Source organism: Buteo buteo, chromosome 1, assembly GCF_964188355.1.
Source record: "Buteo buteo chromosome 1, bButBut1.hap1.1, whole genome shotgun sequence".
NCBI classification, from domain to species: domain Eukaryota; kingdom Metazoa; phylum Chordata; class Aves; order Accipitriformes; family Accipitridae; genus Buteo; species Buteo buteo.
In genome coordinates, this window is record NC_134171.1 from 49,598,307 (window position 1) to 49,615,616 (window position 17,310).

General features: G+C 44.9%; 1 protein-coding gene across 1 annotated transcript in view; it reads left to right on the forward strand.

Annotated features, from left to right (window-relative positions):
• Positions 1–4,939: 4,939 nt before the first annotated feature.
• Positions 4,940–17,310, forward strand: part of FBXW7 (F-box and WD repeat domain containing 7) — a 195,342-nt gene continuing 182,971 nt past the window's right edge. Inside the window, exon 1 of the mRNA XM_075029865.1 lies at positions 4,940–5,515. The gene's annotated coding sequence lies outside the window, so the exon portion shown is untranslated. The remainder of the gene's footprint in view (positions 5,516–17,310) is intronic.

The following is a 17,310-nucleotide window of genomic DNA, read 5'->3' on the forward strand; positions in this document are numbered from 1 at the left end:
TACTGCTATGAAATTTATAAGTAGATGTCCATGGCAAAGGATGGTGTTGTCACCAAGACCTACAGTTTGAGATTGAAGCTCCCTGTTGATGAGATCATCTGTGCTATCAGCTTCCAGAGCTGGTGCTGTCACAGCATCATCCTTTATCTTTACTTGCAGCCTGATCCTGGCTCTGCTGTAGTTATGTCTGGCTAAACTCTCATGGATGTTGGCTGCAGTAAATTTTCTCCCTTTGTCTCCCAAGCAGGGAGGAGGCTTGGGAAACAAGCTCCAGTTACTTGACTGCATCCATGAAAATTGGCCACATCTACCTTGGAAATTTCTTCTCTCTTTCCCAGACTTGCTATCTGCAACTGGGAAGTGTTAGGCTGTTACATCTCTTGAAAATGAGATCTTGGCTAGCTCTTATTTTCTTTATGTGTTCCTTTTATTGGAACAGAAAATTCACGTTATAACTCTGCTGGAGCTCAGTACATCCGTGAGGCCCTGTTTCCCATAGGAATGAAGATGAAAGAAGATTTTCATTCTTGTTTTCATGTTGTCACTTCTGTTGTATCTTCTATATTTTGTTTTAATGCAATAGGTTCTATCTACAGCCATGATTTTATTGTCTGAGTCCAGTGCAACTTGCTTGCACACAGTTTTACAGTACTCAGTAAAACTGTGAGAGAAATGTGAATTATGCCTTACCAGTGAGTCTAAAAACATTCTTGAAAAGAATAGCAAGGAAACAGAAATGAAAAAAAGTCTAGCTGTTGGGAGGGAGGAGGTTTCAGTTCCGTCATGCAGGGTATTTAAAATGACCTTCCCAAGGTCAGCTACAACAGCAGTTTCATTTGTTGGGAATTAAAGGTAGAACTAACTGTGACTTTGCCAAGAAGGTTGCCTATTAAAAAAGGAGCTTTTTGCTTCTTTACTTGCAGCCTGTCATATCCTTACATGTAGCAGATAGATAGGATGTTTCATACCATTTAGGAAGTGGCAGCAGGTGGTCTGAATTAGTAGATTTAGTATGAAGGTTTTGACAGCCTATGTGCAACATACACGCTACAGCTAGTAGGGTGAAGTTTGAGACAGATGAACCAATCTATATTTCACTAACAACAAAGACTGTGGCTCTACTCCCTTGTCACTTGCTTGTCTTGCTCATTTTGCTACCTTTTGTCTGCTCCTCAGATTTTTTTTCTCAACCCAGCAGAACACGCTGTGATTAAGACAGCTGCTGATCCCGTGTCCCCTGGCTCCGTTGCCTGCCTCCTCCTACACCTGCAGTGCAACAGCACAGCTTCCCCACAGCTCTGGCCTGCCTTTGGCAGGGGGGATCCGAAACGTGGGTAAGCACTATGCTGCAAGCCAGGACTTTGTGTCTAGCGGGACCCCCTCCTCACAGGAGTCTTGCTAAAGAAAGGGTCGGTTTCTCAGGCAGCAACCCACCCTGGCCCAGGACCCCTGCATGTGTGACCCCAATACGTGGGCTGTCTGCCTCTCCCATCCCAAACCCTGACACGTGGAGCCTCGGATATGTGCAGGTTTGAGAAGCTGAAACATCCGCCTGAGACAGCACTCGCTTTCCATTCTCATTCCTGCAGGCAGTGTGATGTAGAGCACTGCAAGCCCTTAGGATAGATCTGTCTGTAAACACTCCGTGCAAATAGTCTTAAAAAAGTAAGGATGTGAATTTCAATTGCGTTAGTCAAAAAGGACTAAACCTTGTACAGAATGCCTCCTTCAGCATTAATTTCACTTGGGTGCATGTTTTTCCACAAAAATAAATCCTGTATGCTTCCCTTTATCTGCAAACAGCACTTCAAACTTACAAAATTTACCATAGACATCTGATAAAACCAGAAAAATGGGCAAATTAATCAGATTTAAAAATGGTGGTTTAGTATTTGAATTTGCTCCTTTGGTTTGGTTATTTCACCTTATTATGTCATTTTAAAGATGACATAGTACAGTACAGGGTCAGCTTTCCTCTATAATAACAATTTTGTTGTAGATTTGTTACTAGTGTGTGTGCTCTCCCTCTCTCCTGGCTAACTCCCATTTTCAACTCATCATCTAATTTTTCTATGCCTTTTAGCATGTAATCTTTTCTGTTACCAAGGTCGTGGGGGAGTTTTAATGTATTTCAGTGCAGTTTTTCTTATATGTGCATTTTAAATGTAATAAAAAAATGATAGATTGCAGTCTTGCCATTAAGCTTAATACCAGCTTCTGGTACAGATGTCAGTTTATCAATATTAAAAATACCACGAGAAGAAAACGCATCCAGACAGTCAGCAGGTATCCCTTCAGACAGAGTGCTTAAAAACTGTTTCTCTAGCTCTGTCACTATTTCATGCACAGTAATAACCTCGGGCAAGTTTGGGGTTTTTTTGTGTGTTCTCAGTGGGTTGTATATTGAAAACAATACGGTTCCGCTTAAAACTGTTCCATGTTTTATTTTTAAAATAAGTTCTATTGAAACTGTATGTGTGGTGGCATTAGAGTCTGGCATACGACAGTGTTAATCTCCCTGCTTAGTTCTGCCAATGTATTCATCTGCAGTACGATTCCTATTTTTATCCCTACTGTTTGAAGTACAGTCAGTCATGACCACATTTCCATTAAAGACTAGGTGCTGAACCATTTTAATCTATGACTAATAAAAAATTGTAACATTTTCATTAAATCCACATAGAGTCTCGGCACTATCATTGGTACTGGCAGAGTAGTGATTTTCTGTTTCCTGAGCGATGCATCTGCCATTGTCAGTGATCTACACTGATTAGGCAGCCAACTTTTTCCTTCACTCCCAAGTAGTAATATGTACTCAGTATTAGCGTCCCAGATATGTTTGATCTATGTGCAAATCTATTATTCAACTGGCAGAGGGAGAACACCGCAATGAAATGGAAAGCCAGAAGAATAAGGAATAGGTCCAAGAAATAGGAACTAGTAACCCCTTGATGTGGACAAGGTCTGAGGGAGAGACCTCCATTCTCTTAGCTCAAGGGGCAGAGATCCATACTGTAGAAGTTTTAGCACTGCTATTTCCTTTGTAGAGGGCAAAAAAATGCACACGCGTTTTTGTAAACTTAAGAAATTGTGCCCCCCCCCGATGTTAAAATAACATTGTCATTCTTTTAGTCTAACTCTACCAAAAATGAAAATATTAGATTACTCATGCAGACATAATTCCTGCCTGCTCCAGGAATATAAAGTTTAAATTAATTACCTGTTTACATATTTATCTATGTATTTATCACAGGGCTGCTTTGTCATTCTGTGGGAAAGGTGAGTGATGCTCTGTGAGGAAGCAGAGCTTGCTGGTGAAGGAGGCTGCTGTCTGCAAAAGCACCCCCTGCCAATTTGTGACAAAAAGCCTAAGTTGGGCAGCAGCTGAGGTGCGGAGCTTCAGCTGCTGAGGAAGGGACCTGGCTGTAGCTCCAAAGCCTGCGAGTTCTCCTCTGCTCCATTGTCCAATGGGGACAGGGGAGAGGTTTGGAGACTCAGATAGGCTCTAACATCTGTTTTTAATACACAGGAAGAGAAAAGTCAGGTAAATGAGGTTATGGGAAAGGGTAAAGAAACATGAAGCACAAGGTGATGGAGTATAAGAAGCAGTATTAAAACTGAATAGCAGATGGGAAAAAGCTAGTGGGCACTCAGAAGGCTTTTAAGGTGATTTAGATTTTGACGGCCTCTGGCCCAGAGCTGGCATGGGGTCCAGGCAGGGGCAGCTACCGCCTGTCCGCGGTCCGCCTGGGAGATGCGTTAACACGGCAAAGATTAGCGCTCAAAAGGTAGGAAATGGCAGACGTAAGTTACAAGAGTAATCTTGATTTTGCTCTCGCATATGCCTTTTATGATAGCAACACGATCGAATACCGCTTTTTTTTTTTTTCCACAGGGCCTAAGCTTTTCTCGGTGCACGGGCTGGATGCTGTGAGCAGGCATCCCATGCACTTAATGAGCAGCAATTAAGTATTTTATTTTTTCCTCGCGTTCAGTGAAGAGTGTCAGACCTTCTGCATTGCAAACTAAAGGAACCCTGGCAGAGCTCTCGTGTAACGGCCACAACGCCGTAATAAATGTTAGAGGCTCCTGTAATTGCTATTTTTTTTTTCTAATCTTTAGGAGAGCAGGGCCTGCATAACCATTATCCCGGTTACCGAGTCGGAGGCGCCCAGGGCTCGGCGTCATCGTGGAGAAGGCCAGGCAGAGAGGGGACAGGGACCTCCCTGGGCTCCGGGAGCACCTGCGCGGCCGAGGAACAGCGCTGGCCGCTGCAGGACCAGCACCCTTCGCCGCCGGCCCTCAAAGCCGAGCAGGTTTGCGGGTACAAAGCGGAACAAGGCAGGGGCCGCCGAGAAGCGGCGCGGCCCGGCGGGCTCCCACCGGTCGTTCCCATGGCAGCGCCAACGCCCGGGGGGCACGCGCGCGGGCGGGCGGGCGGGCAACGGCTGCGCCCCGTCCCCGCGCCCCTGACGTCACGGGGAGGGCGTGGAGTGGGGGTTGAGCGAGCGTTAGCCGTCCCCCTTCCCAGGCTGAGCTCACGAGCTACCCCGCCCCGCGCCGCGGGAGGGGGCGGGGCGCGCCGAGGTCGCCAACCGCGGCTGCGCGCGGGACGAGCCCCGCCCCGCCGCGTGACACCGCCCCCTTGTCCCGGTCTGAACCGTGCAGCCGCGGCGGTACCTGCTCGGCTCCACCTTGCCCTCCTTCGGCGTCATCGTCCCGCGCCGGCACGGGGGCGGGGCGGGGCCTGTTGCTGGGTTACGGCTGTCATCCGCGCGCGCCGCCGCCGCGCTCGCTCTCTCGCCCGCCCTCCCCGCCCCCTCCCGGCGCCGCAGGAAACCAGCGGATCCCGGGGCACTGCTGCCCGCCGCTCCCCCCCCCCCCCCGCCCCGCGCCCGGCCCCCCGGCCCGGCCCTGCCCCCGCCGCGCCGCCCAGCGCCCCGCGCCGCCGCTCCCACATGCCGGAGAGCGGAGCGGCCGCGGCGCCGAGCCCCGCCGCCCGGCTGCCCCGCGCCGCCCAGCTGGGGCCCTAGCGGCTCCCCTCTTTTCCCCTCGCCCCCCTCCCGCCGCTGGAGCCGGGGCCCGGCGGCGCCCGCGGTGCATGAGAGGGAGAGCGGGACGGGGGCCGCGGCCCGAGCCACTCGCCTCCCGGCCGGCGGCGACGCAGGGACCGGCCCGGGGGGCAGCGAGGGGCGGCGAGGCGGCGGCTCCATGTGAGAGGACGCGGCGGCGCACCTGAGTCGCCGGGACAGCCGCAGCCGGGGCGGGGGGAGCGGGCCCGGGGCCCGGCCCCGAAGACCACCTGCCCGCAGCCCGCCCGAGGTGGGGGGGGAGGGCTGGACCCGCCTACCCCCCCGAAGCCGCCCGGCCCCCGGCGGCAGCCCCGGGGCAGGGGGCAGCGGGCCCCCTCCCGCCGGGGGAGGGGGGCTCTGCCTCTCCGCCGGCATCGCCCCGCCGGCGGGAAGGCGTGCGCGCCGGGAGCGGAGGGAGAGCCCAGCGGAGCCCGCCCCGAAAAGTGAGTGTGAGCGGGAGGAGCCGCCGGGGGAGGGGGGCTGGGTGTCCCGGGGCCGCCGCCGGCGGAGCACGCGGGGGCCGGGCCGGGGGGCGCGGCGCCGCCGCTTCCCATGCGGCTCACGTTGCCGGCGGCGCACGGTCTGGTGCCCGGCGGGCGAGCGAGCGGCTCCCGCCCGCCGCAGGCTGAGGAGACGGGGGAAGCTCCGCCGCCACCACGGCGGCCCCCGGGAAGGGCTGAGGTCTCCTCCGCAACTTCTGCCGCCCCCTTTGTACCCGCCGCGTCGCGGGCCGGGAGCGCCGGCCCCTGCGAACAAAGGCGGCGGGCGGCTAAAGGGCTCGGGACCCGCTCCCTCCCCGGGGCCCGTCAGAGCCGAGCGGAACCGCCGGGGCGGAAAGTTGTGCAAGGCTGGTGAGCGACGGGCACGGCCGCCGTGCCGTAAGCCGGGAGGTTTTCAAACCTCTCCCCCCCCCGCCCCGTGTGGTTTTGGTTTTTTGGTTTTTTTTTTTTTCTTTTTTTTTTTTTTCCTTAAAGGGTCGAGTGGCTCCTAGTAGACCCTGTGGCTCCTTCCTGCCTGCTCTTTTGCATAACACTTGGGTGGAAAATGCTGCTGGCGTTGTCACAGGAAAACGTTATTAAGGAGTTGCTTTTTCACGTAAAGCATTTTTAAATGCAATTTAAAAGCCAGAAGTAGCGTTGGCTCTTCCTGTTTATCGGAGAAGTTGCTTCTTCACGAAGCACGGGCAAGTGCTCTTGCTCTCGCTCCAAACCTTACTCTGAGGCTGGGGAACGATGGGTCCCATTGGGAATGGGACTGTGTTTGCTTGGGGTTTGTTTTGCTTTGCTTTTTAGCATTTCTGCAGCGTGCAGAATTTCCCTCTGAGCCAGAACTACACCAAAACTTAGATTGTTTTTAATAGAATATCTTAACTTGCTCTTAACTGAAGAAAAACACTGCAGTAGTTAGTCGGGGAAGGAGCACGTATGTCTGTCAGTGTTAACTTGTACTATTCAGGAGTTAAAATTTATACGACAGTTCATATATGAAGAGGATGTACTAAGAAGTGAAGAGTGTAGGTTGAATGTTGTTTATTTGATGAGGCAGTGTTCAGACATAGATCCAGAAATCATAACTCTGTGCGAAAACTGTTGTCTGCATGAGTCCTCTCCACATCTCCCTGGAAGGAGTCTAGAAAGACTTTGAAGGGAAAGCTTATAGAATTTCCCTGGTTCTTTATTAAAAGAAGAATAAACAGCTTGTGAACATCCTGTGGGTCAGTTGCTAGGGTCCTGCTCTTCTGTGTTTTCTTTACCAGATGGAATTGAAAGTAGAGAAAAATCAAATGCTGCAGAAACATATAGTGGCTGAAGGTCTACAATACATGCGTGTGAACGGGAAGCCATACTCTAGAATTCCAGCAATGTGTGCTTGCTCTGTGCTTTAGTTTGTTCGTGCTACGCATTTGACAGTACGTACAGTCTGTTTCCCAACTGTGTGCTTGTCTGTTCTACTGAGGAGGAGACAGCCTGTGAAAACTCGGGAAAAGCTAGACGTCGGTAAGAAGTTCAAAGGTAGATGGGGTACCTGACATTTTGCAGTTTCGTTTTGAGACCAAGTATGCTGACAGGTGAGAAGACTTTTTTTAGACCAAAATATCTCTGTATCTTAAGCTCCCTGTCATCGCTGCTGTTTTAAAAAGGGGTGTAAAAGAAGTTGAACTCTCCATTCAGTTCAGTCTTTGCTTTTCTTGGCCCTGGAACTAGGAGGTCAGGAAAGGAAGTTGCATTCTCTTCAGGCCATAGTGTTAAGGAGATGGTCAATGCTGTGCTGTATTTAATATCTACAGGAGCTAAAAGGCACTGTGTCCATTTTTTGATATGTGATTACACTTGCTTTTATGTCACTAACTGGTTCCAAACTTAAATCTGCCCTTCCCACTCCGTCGTCATCCAGTTGTTAATGGCAGCCTGGTTCTGCCTCTCGATGGCACTTATACATTCTTGTTGGTGTTCCAGGTTCATAAATATCTCGAGGACATACATCGCTTTATATTATTCAAATAATTTTTGTCAAGGTTTAAGTTTTTCCTCTTATTGCAGCTTAGATCTAATCAATGTAGTTCCTGTGTTCAAGCTCTATAATTTACTATTACAGTGGTGTCTGGAAACAGAAATGTTTATCAGAAAGTATGTGAATTTAGTTTGCGTTAGCTGTTAGAGAAGCTTTTATAATAAGTAGCTTTTTAGTTTAGGGAAAGAAATCATTTTTATCTTTAGAGTCTTAGACTGACAAATTAACTTTACTTCCCCTCATTATGTACGCACGTGGTACTTTGCAAAAGTTTTGTTAATTCCTTCAACGGAATTTGTTGTCTCTGAATCCGTAAAAGAAAGGAATGGGGTGTGATGATTTAGGAGGCCTGGCATTGTTATCAAACAGAGTAATGCTATTCTTCTGTGTCTTTAAAGTAAACTAAGTTAGTTAAGTATCTTTTGGTCAGCATGTTTTAAATTCAGGCTGTATTTAATGAACACATTTAATCTTCTGGATCTTTTCCTGAAGAACTCATGCTTGTTAATGTTATGTACATTACATTTGAAATAAAAGTAACATAAAGACCCTATCTGTAGAGCTGCTTCAGCCTTCTCATATGTGGACTGTGTGTATCAGGTAATTCTTGAAAGAGATGATGAGGATTATGTGTAATCGCTCTTGAAAATGCTCTCCCATGACAGAAAGTATTGTGATGTAGTGAATTTGTGGAAACTGATGGATGGTTCTGTACTGAAATGCTCCATGTATTCACAGGATAGACAAAATCTGTTTACTGGGATCACTTCTACGGACTTTAAGATAGTCTCTTGAGACAGCAAAGGCTACAAAGACTTCAAATATTTGTCTGATGAAGACGTAGAACCATGTAAGCATAGAAGTTAACTTATTGTTAACAAGCTGCTTGGTCTTGCTTTGTGATGGTACGGCCACTTGTTATTGCACAGGCTGTTCTGGCTTAGATCAAAGGTCAGTTTAGCCCAGTATCCTGTGCCTTTCCGTGGTCACCAGCAGATGTCTGTGAAAGACTGTAGGCAGCACTACGTGCTTATAAGTCCCTGTCCCAGAACACCCTTCTGGTAGCTATCAGTGTGTGCTCTAGGGCCGTGTCATTTCTCTGTGTTTGGCAACCCTTGGTGGCTTCCTCTTGGGTGAATGCATTTGGTGGCTTCCTCTTGGGTGAATGCGTTTGGTGGCTTCGAAGGAATAGTGGGCAATTCACTGCTTAGTGACTTGTTTTGAATGTATTGAGTTTTCAGCTGTGTTTAATACCTTCTAATTTCTGTGTGAGGAGTGAGGAAGACGACTGTCCACTTCTCACCTGTCACAGTTTCATGTTCAATAGGAAATGAAACATGGTTCTCCAGCTTTCACTTGATATAGATTATGGGTGAAATAATAAAGTAATCATTTTTTAGCTCCATTCTCTGATCAGCTGGAATCCGTAAATAAACATCATGGCTTGATTAGGTGCTTACTTTAATATTTAAGTACACATTTGCTTTTCTCGTTTGAGAACTTTGCATATGCAAGACTTTTTTGGCTGTAATGAATGTGAGAGGCATTGCAGCTCACTTATGAAGGAACATTTCTTGGGCAAGGGGAAGGAATGCAAACAAGTATTGTGTTCCGATGCTATGAATCCTGCCTAGTGCTTTCCACCAATAGTTCTGATCAGCCTCTCCAGTGTTCATCCGCTATCAATGCATACATTGCAGTTAAGTGTCTTCTAATAGGTCCTTGCCCTTTTTTTGTCAGTAATGTGGATATGATTTATGTCTGTAAGCACTTCCACTTGCAGCCCTTATTCCTGAAGTTTATGCTTAAAAAAGCCTAATAACTGTGTGTAGCTTTTGTTTTTTCTCTATATTTACTTTGAAATAGCAGATTTCTTTTCAAAGCTTGATCAAAATAATTTACATTTGGAAACATAACGCGTGTATATTGTATTATAATTTAGTTTGTAAGGTCAAGTACTTCAAAAGTAAGGAATGTCAGAATAAAAAGGAATTACTGCATTCAATCTTGTTCGTGCTCACAGTGACAAAAACTATGTTGTCTTTTCAAGACTGCTCACCTTTGCAAAATAGACAGGTCTTTATTATTCAGTAGCTCTTCAATATTTTGTTTTCTCAGTATTCTCTGAAACAACTGCAGTTATTTTTACAAGGGCAAAACAATGTATTTTTTCCATAATTTCATGTGGATATACCAGGAGACGTCTTTTCCCATTTGCCAGGGCAACTGAAGATGTTACCATTGGCTAGTGAATACAGCCCCCATAGCTTGGCTGGAAAGAGGAAGTGTGTGAAATAGTCCTTATTGTCCAAAACTAGCTTGCTTAGCTCAGATAAGCTTTGCCTGCATCTTGAGCCAAGATGGTTGGCTTTGCGCTGGAGGACGAGGAGTGTTGGTGTGTGCTGTTTTGTTGGTACAATTCTGATGTGATGGTTTCAGCAGGTGCATGCTCACAAGTAGCTACAACAGCAAGATTTGCTCTCAAACAGCTTTTTTTTTCCCCGCTCCTAAATCCTTCCAACTTGATCCAGTGGTGGCTGTTGCACTACAAACTAGTAAAATTTGTCTAGTTTTTTGACCAACCACAAATAGGGCCCTAAAGTGGAGAAGCATGTTTTAATTGTATGTGCTGTTTTCAGTTTTGGCTGTAATTTAGAGCTGTACCAGTACAATACACTTTGCAATGCTATTCACCTCAGATTCTATTTAAAAAAAGAAAAGCAATTTCCCTTTAATAGTCTCACAAAAGGTTAAGAGTGCTGTTTGGATTTTGTAACCCAAATACATTGTTATGATACCGATTAACATTTCGGTGTGCCCTAGATGTCACATGGGCATGTGGTCATTGGGATGTTGCAGGGGGAAGGTAATGTGTTTCTTGAAATTGCTTGGTCTGTGTTTCTGACTGGTCACACAAGACTGCTTTCTAGCAGCTACAGTATCAGGGAAGCCTGTAGTAGGTAGTGGATGGCTAAGCTGGTCCAGGTGCATTTAGTTTGTCTTCTGACCTGAAATTGGATGACTGCTTACAGTAGAGGGATAGCTTTGAGGGGTTAAGTAATGCTTCCTGTTTAAAGACTGTCTACTATAAGTTGTCCAAAATGTGAATGTTTTGAAGTGCTTGTTTTCTTGAAAACCTTTCAGTAATATGAATGGCTTGAGCTGCCTGTTGCTTCTCTGTGGAGAAGCAGCACTGAGAAGTCTAGGAGCTCTTCAGTGCAGGCAGGCTGAGGTGAGGTGTACTCAGAGGGCAGGGCGTACTGCTGAAGCAACACTTTCTAAGCACAAGATTTGCCTCTGCCAAGGCAGGAGAGCTGCCCACAGGTGGAGCTGAGAGGTGTGCGTGTGCTGTGGTGAGACCTGGCCTTGTGGAGCTGGAGCTGTGGAGAAGGGGACACTGAGGGAGGAGGAGTTGCAATAGTTTCCCCTAAAGTCTTCATAAACCTCGATCGATGAGTCTTGCCACTGCAGTATCCTGGGTCATAATCATGGATTCATTATTTTCCCTTCCCTGGTCTCCCTCTTTACACGGGTCTCTATTTGAAAATTAGAAACCTGAACTGATTCTGGGATAATAGTTATGCTTGTTCCTATGCTCCCTTCTCCAGTTCTCAGCCTTTTGGTCTGATGTCAAAGCTTTTCATTCTCCCTTTTCAGCACTTTTTCCTTTAGAAATGTTGCTCTGGGTGGATAGGAACGTGGGAGGAGACCTTGACATGATACAGGTTACCAGAGACTTTCTGTGTGTGTTCCCTTGCTGGGATTATCAAACAGTTTAAGGGTGGTGGTGGAGAACTGACTGCACATGGAGTGTTGGGGGCTCTTTTTGATGGATTGAAGTACTCCCAAACCTGGTCACGCAGACTCAGGGTTACTTAGCTATGGCTTTGTGTTTTTGTAGGTTGTAGCAATTGTTTTGAATTTCTGAAGGGCAGGAACTGCAAACCCAGGGTGTGTGCTGTTGACAGTATCTGCTTGACTCTGCCCTCTTTGACAGCATAATGTCCTTGGTGCACGCAGTGGCTCTGTGTTCTTGCAGGTGCTGGTGAATACTTCTGGAACACATGTTTTTCAGGATAAGGTCTATCATGTTTTCTTTAAGGTGAAACTTTATGTTTAGATCTGCTGTAGCGTGCAGGATCTGCCTACGCTCGCAGGGAGTTTGCTGTATTACAAACTGCATGTGAAAGGATATTGTTCTCTTTATGTAAAATATGTGATATGCTTTATAGGATAGAACGTGTGTCCTTATATATCTGCAGGAAAGAAAACAGTTGCAATGTTTTCAGAAGTGAACAGGCTACTGCAGGACAAGCTACTTGTCTTACTACATGACTGACAAGCCCAAAACACCATAAGCCAAAGCCAATGGGGAAGAAAAGGTTTCAAGCTTTTTCCCAACTTCCCTTTTTAGGAGGGTAAACTGCTCAGTATGTTCCCTGGCGAGTGCAAGCCTTTCAGCATTGTAGCATAGTTCATGCTTGCGAAGTTGCTCACTAGCTATTGCAGTAGCTGCAAAATCTAGCATTTCTTTGCTAGACCTGACAGTAGTGGGTACATGCTTTTGTTGACTCCTCCATTGCCTAATAAGGCTAGTTTTTAAAAGAGTATTTTCTTTAGTGTTCAAGGCCATAACCACTTAGTAATGATAACCAAAACTACAACTGTGGATTCAGGCCTCTGAAGAAATGTTACTCATCTTTTGTGGCAAGTGTGGTCCCACGTAGCTTAGCATGGTTTTGAATCTCTGTTGATGACAGGATGTCTACACCTTTGCTTTACCAAATGCTGTGTCTTTGCTAAGCGGTCTTACTTGTGGCCCTGAGCTTGGGTCAGGTGGTCAGTAAACCTGCAGTTTGCCAGGAGTGCCTATGTCTCTTGCTGTTTATATCTTGTCATTTTGTTTTAATTCATGCAATGATGCTCAAAGCAAGAGATCATCTAGCACAATAGAAAAGGGCCCTGAAACTGTGATCCTGGAGATACCCTCGTCTAACTTATTTGTAACGTCTGTTTCTGAGTTCTGCTGTGGTGGTTTCATATGTTGTTGCCAGAGCTGATGAATATATCTTCAGATCCTGTGGCATTTCTGTGAGTGGGTGGATCACTGCAATGTCAGGTAACTTTTTTTCTTTACTGCAGAGTACAATAGTGACAGTTTTTATGGATTTTGAGGGCATCTTCAGCATCCTTTAAATCATTCTAAGGCAAAGTTGCTATGTATTTTTCTTTGCCAGGAAACTTTTGACGCTGTTTCTTTCTCTGCATACCTAGATAGCAGGCCCTATTGCATATTCCAGTAAGATGGATTTTGAAATAATAAGTTTGTTTGGGGCACCATGTTTGGGAATTGCTTTTCTCCTAATTTACTACTTGTTGCAAGAGTCCTGAGGGAGGGAGAAAATGATTCAACCTGTGATACATCACCCCACACCTGACTGCCCACCTGGTGCACGTTTAAACTTCTCTGTGTAGCTGAGAGGGGGGCAGATGCACACCCTTGTGACAAGCCTTTGGTAGAAGGGGGCAGTTGTACCCCTCTGCTTTCATGGTGTGTTAGTTGTGTTATTGGTGGTGGCAGGTGGATTCTGACTGTGTTGTCTCTGGTCTGGTTAAGAGCTAGGCTTAGTCACTGCTTGACTTCCAGCTGGCTGGACTTTGTCTTGCCCTGGACTTGCTCTGCACTACCAGCTGTGTGGCATGCGGTCCTGAACGGCTGCTTCACGTTCGTGAAACAAGGCAAGAGTAGCATGCAGGCTTTGGTAACCCCTTAGTAACACAGTAGTAATTCTAACTATGTTTTGACATTATATGTCTTCAGGGAAGATAATGTGTGTGAAATAGGTTCTACTAAGAATATCTTATGTGGGCTCTAATAGACAGGTGTCTGAACTTTCCATTTTTCGACCCTGTAATACAGAAATGTGTTTGTGTTAACGACCCTGATTATCTCCATAATGGCAGTTTCTTAGCTTGTCTAGATGTTTAAATTAATTTTGAAAATTTTACATACCTGAGAGTGCACTAAAACTAGGGTGGTTCTTAGACACGGCTTGCTGTAGCAAAACAACTTTGACATTCACGGTTATATTTGATTTGTTTCCGGGACATACTGTTTCTTCATTTCAGGTTGTGTGTTGTATTCCCAGCTTTATAGCTTATTGCCATGGTAAATCTTGCAGATTTTTTTGTTCTTATTTGTCCTTTGAATACTGTTATGCTTGACTATTTTGAAATCAAGTAATTCCTGATATGCAACAGAAAAGAAGTGAGCTGATGCTGAAATAACCAAGGGTCAAACTTCAGCTCAGCCATTACTGATGTTTGGCTGTGCGTGGCAGGAGCACTAGATAATACTTCATGTGAGTCAGGAGCACAGGCAGGATTTTTTTGTTTGAAGGGTAGAGGTGGGTGGTGTCCCATGTCATGGGGTGGATGTGTGGCTGTCTAGTTAGGGGAGCTACATGCTGTGGTTCCTGGCTGCCTGTGTAGGAGGTACGTACAGTCATCCCGCTCAGCTTGCATGTTGTTTACATGGGCTGTGGGAACCTTTCGAAGGGGTGCTGGGAATGCCTGGAAAAACAAAAGCTTATTTGGTGGCACAAAAGAAATGTTAACATTTTGGTCCTTCTCATTCCTATTGTTTGTTTACACTGCAGTGTGGTGGGAACAAAATTGATTGCGTAGGTTAGGCATGACTTAGCAAAGATTAAAAACTAGAAAGTTAAAATTGAAACAATTTACCCTTCCTTCACAAAATCTTTTAGAACTTTGCAAAGATTGAGGGTTCCTGAGATGTTATACTCATGTGGTTGTCATTTCATATTGCATTTGACCTGCTTAGTTGCTGCTGAAAGGAATGGTTCCAAACAGCTTCTCCCACCTGCAACTTCTCCCTGTGCTAGCTATTGGTTTAATCTGACTTTTTGGTAATTAATTTTGTGCTGCTGGTTTTCTACCTTTTTAGTTCCCTATGTTTAAGTGAGAAGGGAACTAAAAATCAAATTGAGTTGGCTCAAGGTGACATGGGATGTGCTTTAGAGCTGGCACAGGGGATGCACAGCTGGTGGTGAACCCTTTGGGCACTGGCTGGCCATTAGATCAGCTTAAGTGCCCTGAAACCTCACGGTTGAGGTTTGATGATCTGCTGAAGCCAGTGTGGAGTATGTGCTGCAACTAAAAGGGCTGATCTTGCTCCCCCCGCCCATCCCTTTTTGGCTTTTGTGTTTGTGCTGTCTGTCCACTTCTCAGATCCAGCTGGTTGTGAAGCAACATGAGTGCTGGTGCTGCCTGACTTCTTAGCCTGTTGGGTGAGGGGAGAGTGGGATTACGCCTTTCAACAGCAAGACAAATTTAAGTAATCTAAAAATGCTTATAATCTGTATACTACAGTGCAGAATTATTGTTGTATGTGTCATACTGTAAACTATATGCATGACAAAAACCACCTTCAGCTACTACTGCCAATTCAGCCTACAAAACTGAGCACGCACTTGATCTTCAAAGGTTTTTCCCTAGTTCTCTTCATATCAGAGTCATAGCTGTGCCAATCCGGACAAACTAATCCTTTTATGCAGTAGAGTTACATTTAACACAGTGATCAAAGCTACAGTGTGCAGAAATATTAGTATTCAAATCTGTAAAACACAAGGGAAACAAATTGTTCTATGAGCAGCAGAGCTAAAAAAAAGTAGTTTCCTGTGGATTTGTATCCTCTGTCTGCTGCTGTATCCCACCACTGCAGTAAGAGAGTCCCCATTACTGTCCTGTTGTCTTCTGTGACTTCCCTTATCACAACGTGTTCAGATCCTGCAGCCTGACTACTATGCGACTCCCCATATAACCTACCAAGCCTTTTTTAGTTTGCTAGCTGGCGTAAAGGCAGAGCTGTGTGTATGCTTGCTAGCTGCTGCCAAAGAGGAAAAAAAAAATCATATTCAAGTATTCTGATTGTAGAGCTGGGAGTTCAACTCTTGTGCTATTTTCTCTGCCTGTTAGTTGCTATCTCTAGAAAAGAATTAGGATTTTGTTATAGGACACATGTATCTCTTTTTGTCTTTCTTTTCATAATCACTTTCTGGAAAGTTGTCCAGTGCCAGTGGAAAGTTTCATGTATAAAACTTCTAGTAGTTCACTGTTCTTCAAGATCAGTCTTAATTGTTGTTACAGCTTACTATGCTGTTTAATAAAACATATAATCCTTTTTAATAATATGTTAGGTTGTAGTTTAAGTGATTTTTTCTTTTTTTAAACCAATTTTGGGGATCTGAGCAATTGTATGGAAATGTATTGTCTTGTATTAATCATGAATTTTGTAGTAGTGTCTTATGTTATTTGTGATTTTTTTATTCCAGTAGTTTAGTTGAATGTATTCTTGTTGTTATAAAACTCCAGTTGAACTCCCAAGTTATTAGGTTTTTCACCTATACCTTTTCCTGTGTTTATTCTGCATATCTCAGTTACAGTTATCATACCTGATCTTTCTGATGCTTTTTGGCATCCCTTTTAAGATGACTCTTGTCAACTTTCACCTTTTTTGAAACTGTTCCAGTTTAATTAGCATTTCAAACCATGTTTTTACATTGTGTGCCTAGTTGGAGTGCTGTATATTTACAAAGTGCCTACTTGGAATGCTGTATTCAGTTTGTAATGTACCAATTGTAATATTCTCTAAAATATTTTATATACATCATAACTTTTTTTTTACTGAATACTATTTGTCAATGGTCTATCTGGAGTGAATGTGTGTGTCTCTGAATTCGTTGTTAAAATCCATAAAGTTACTCACCTTGACATGCAATACCTTGTCGATTATTCTCTTTGTCTGTCATGCATTTCCCTTTTTATCTGGCTTGGTTAGACTATCTGAAATTCTTACAGTTCCTTCTCTAGTCTTAACCTTAATAATTTTCATGTGAGTGAGTTTTACCACTTTCTGCTTTCTGGACCATTAGGGAATATGTGAAGTAGTTCTAGTACAGAACCCTGGCCTTCTGCTGTTAACCCTTTTCTGCAAGTTAACAGATCACTTGCTGCTTTTTCTTTTGATGCTTTGTTGCTGACATCTAAACGCAAATAATGTTTTCCCCGAATACCAAGATTTATTTTACTTAATAGCCTCTTGAGACTTTGGGGGAGGCTTTTTGAAAGTCTGTTTTTCAGCAGTTTCTCCTTAGTTAACTGTTGTTGTTATAAAAGTCTACTAGCTTAAAAAACCATAGTTTCCTTTCCAGAAACCATGCTGTGTATATTCTCTGATATCAACCTGCATATGTTTTACAGTAGTATTCTCTAAACAACTGTTTCAGCTAGCTTGCTGATGCATGAAAGCCTTGTTTGTTTGTAACACTCTAAATCATATTTACAGGCTCTTTTAAATGTAGGCAAGTACCGTGTTTTCTCACATTCTAGTATTAGATATTTTTAGTAGGAGGTTAATGTAGTTTTTTAATATTTACAAATTATTTTTTTTCTCTCTCTCCTCTGACATAACCCAGTTCTGCTTTCTGCAAATAAAATGAGAAAATGCAAAAGTACCAGATTTTCTCCAAATGAGGTGTTAATGGTTTAGGTTTTTTAGCTCTGTACCTCTCCCCAAATTGTGTAGTGGAGCGCCGACAGCTGAGAAACACGTGTGCTCAGGTAGTCTTTCTTAGACTTTGAATTTAGGATCTAGGAGGTCTTGAATTCAGAGGACAGAAACACATCATATGTGAGATGTGCAGTG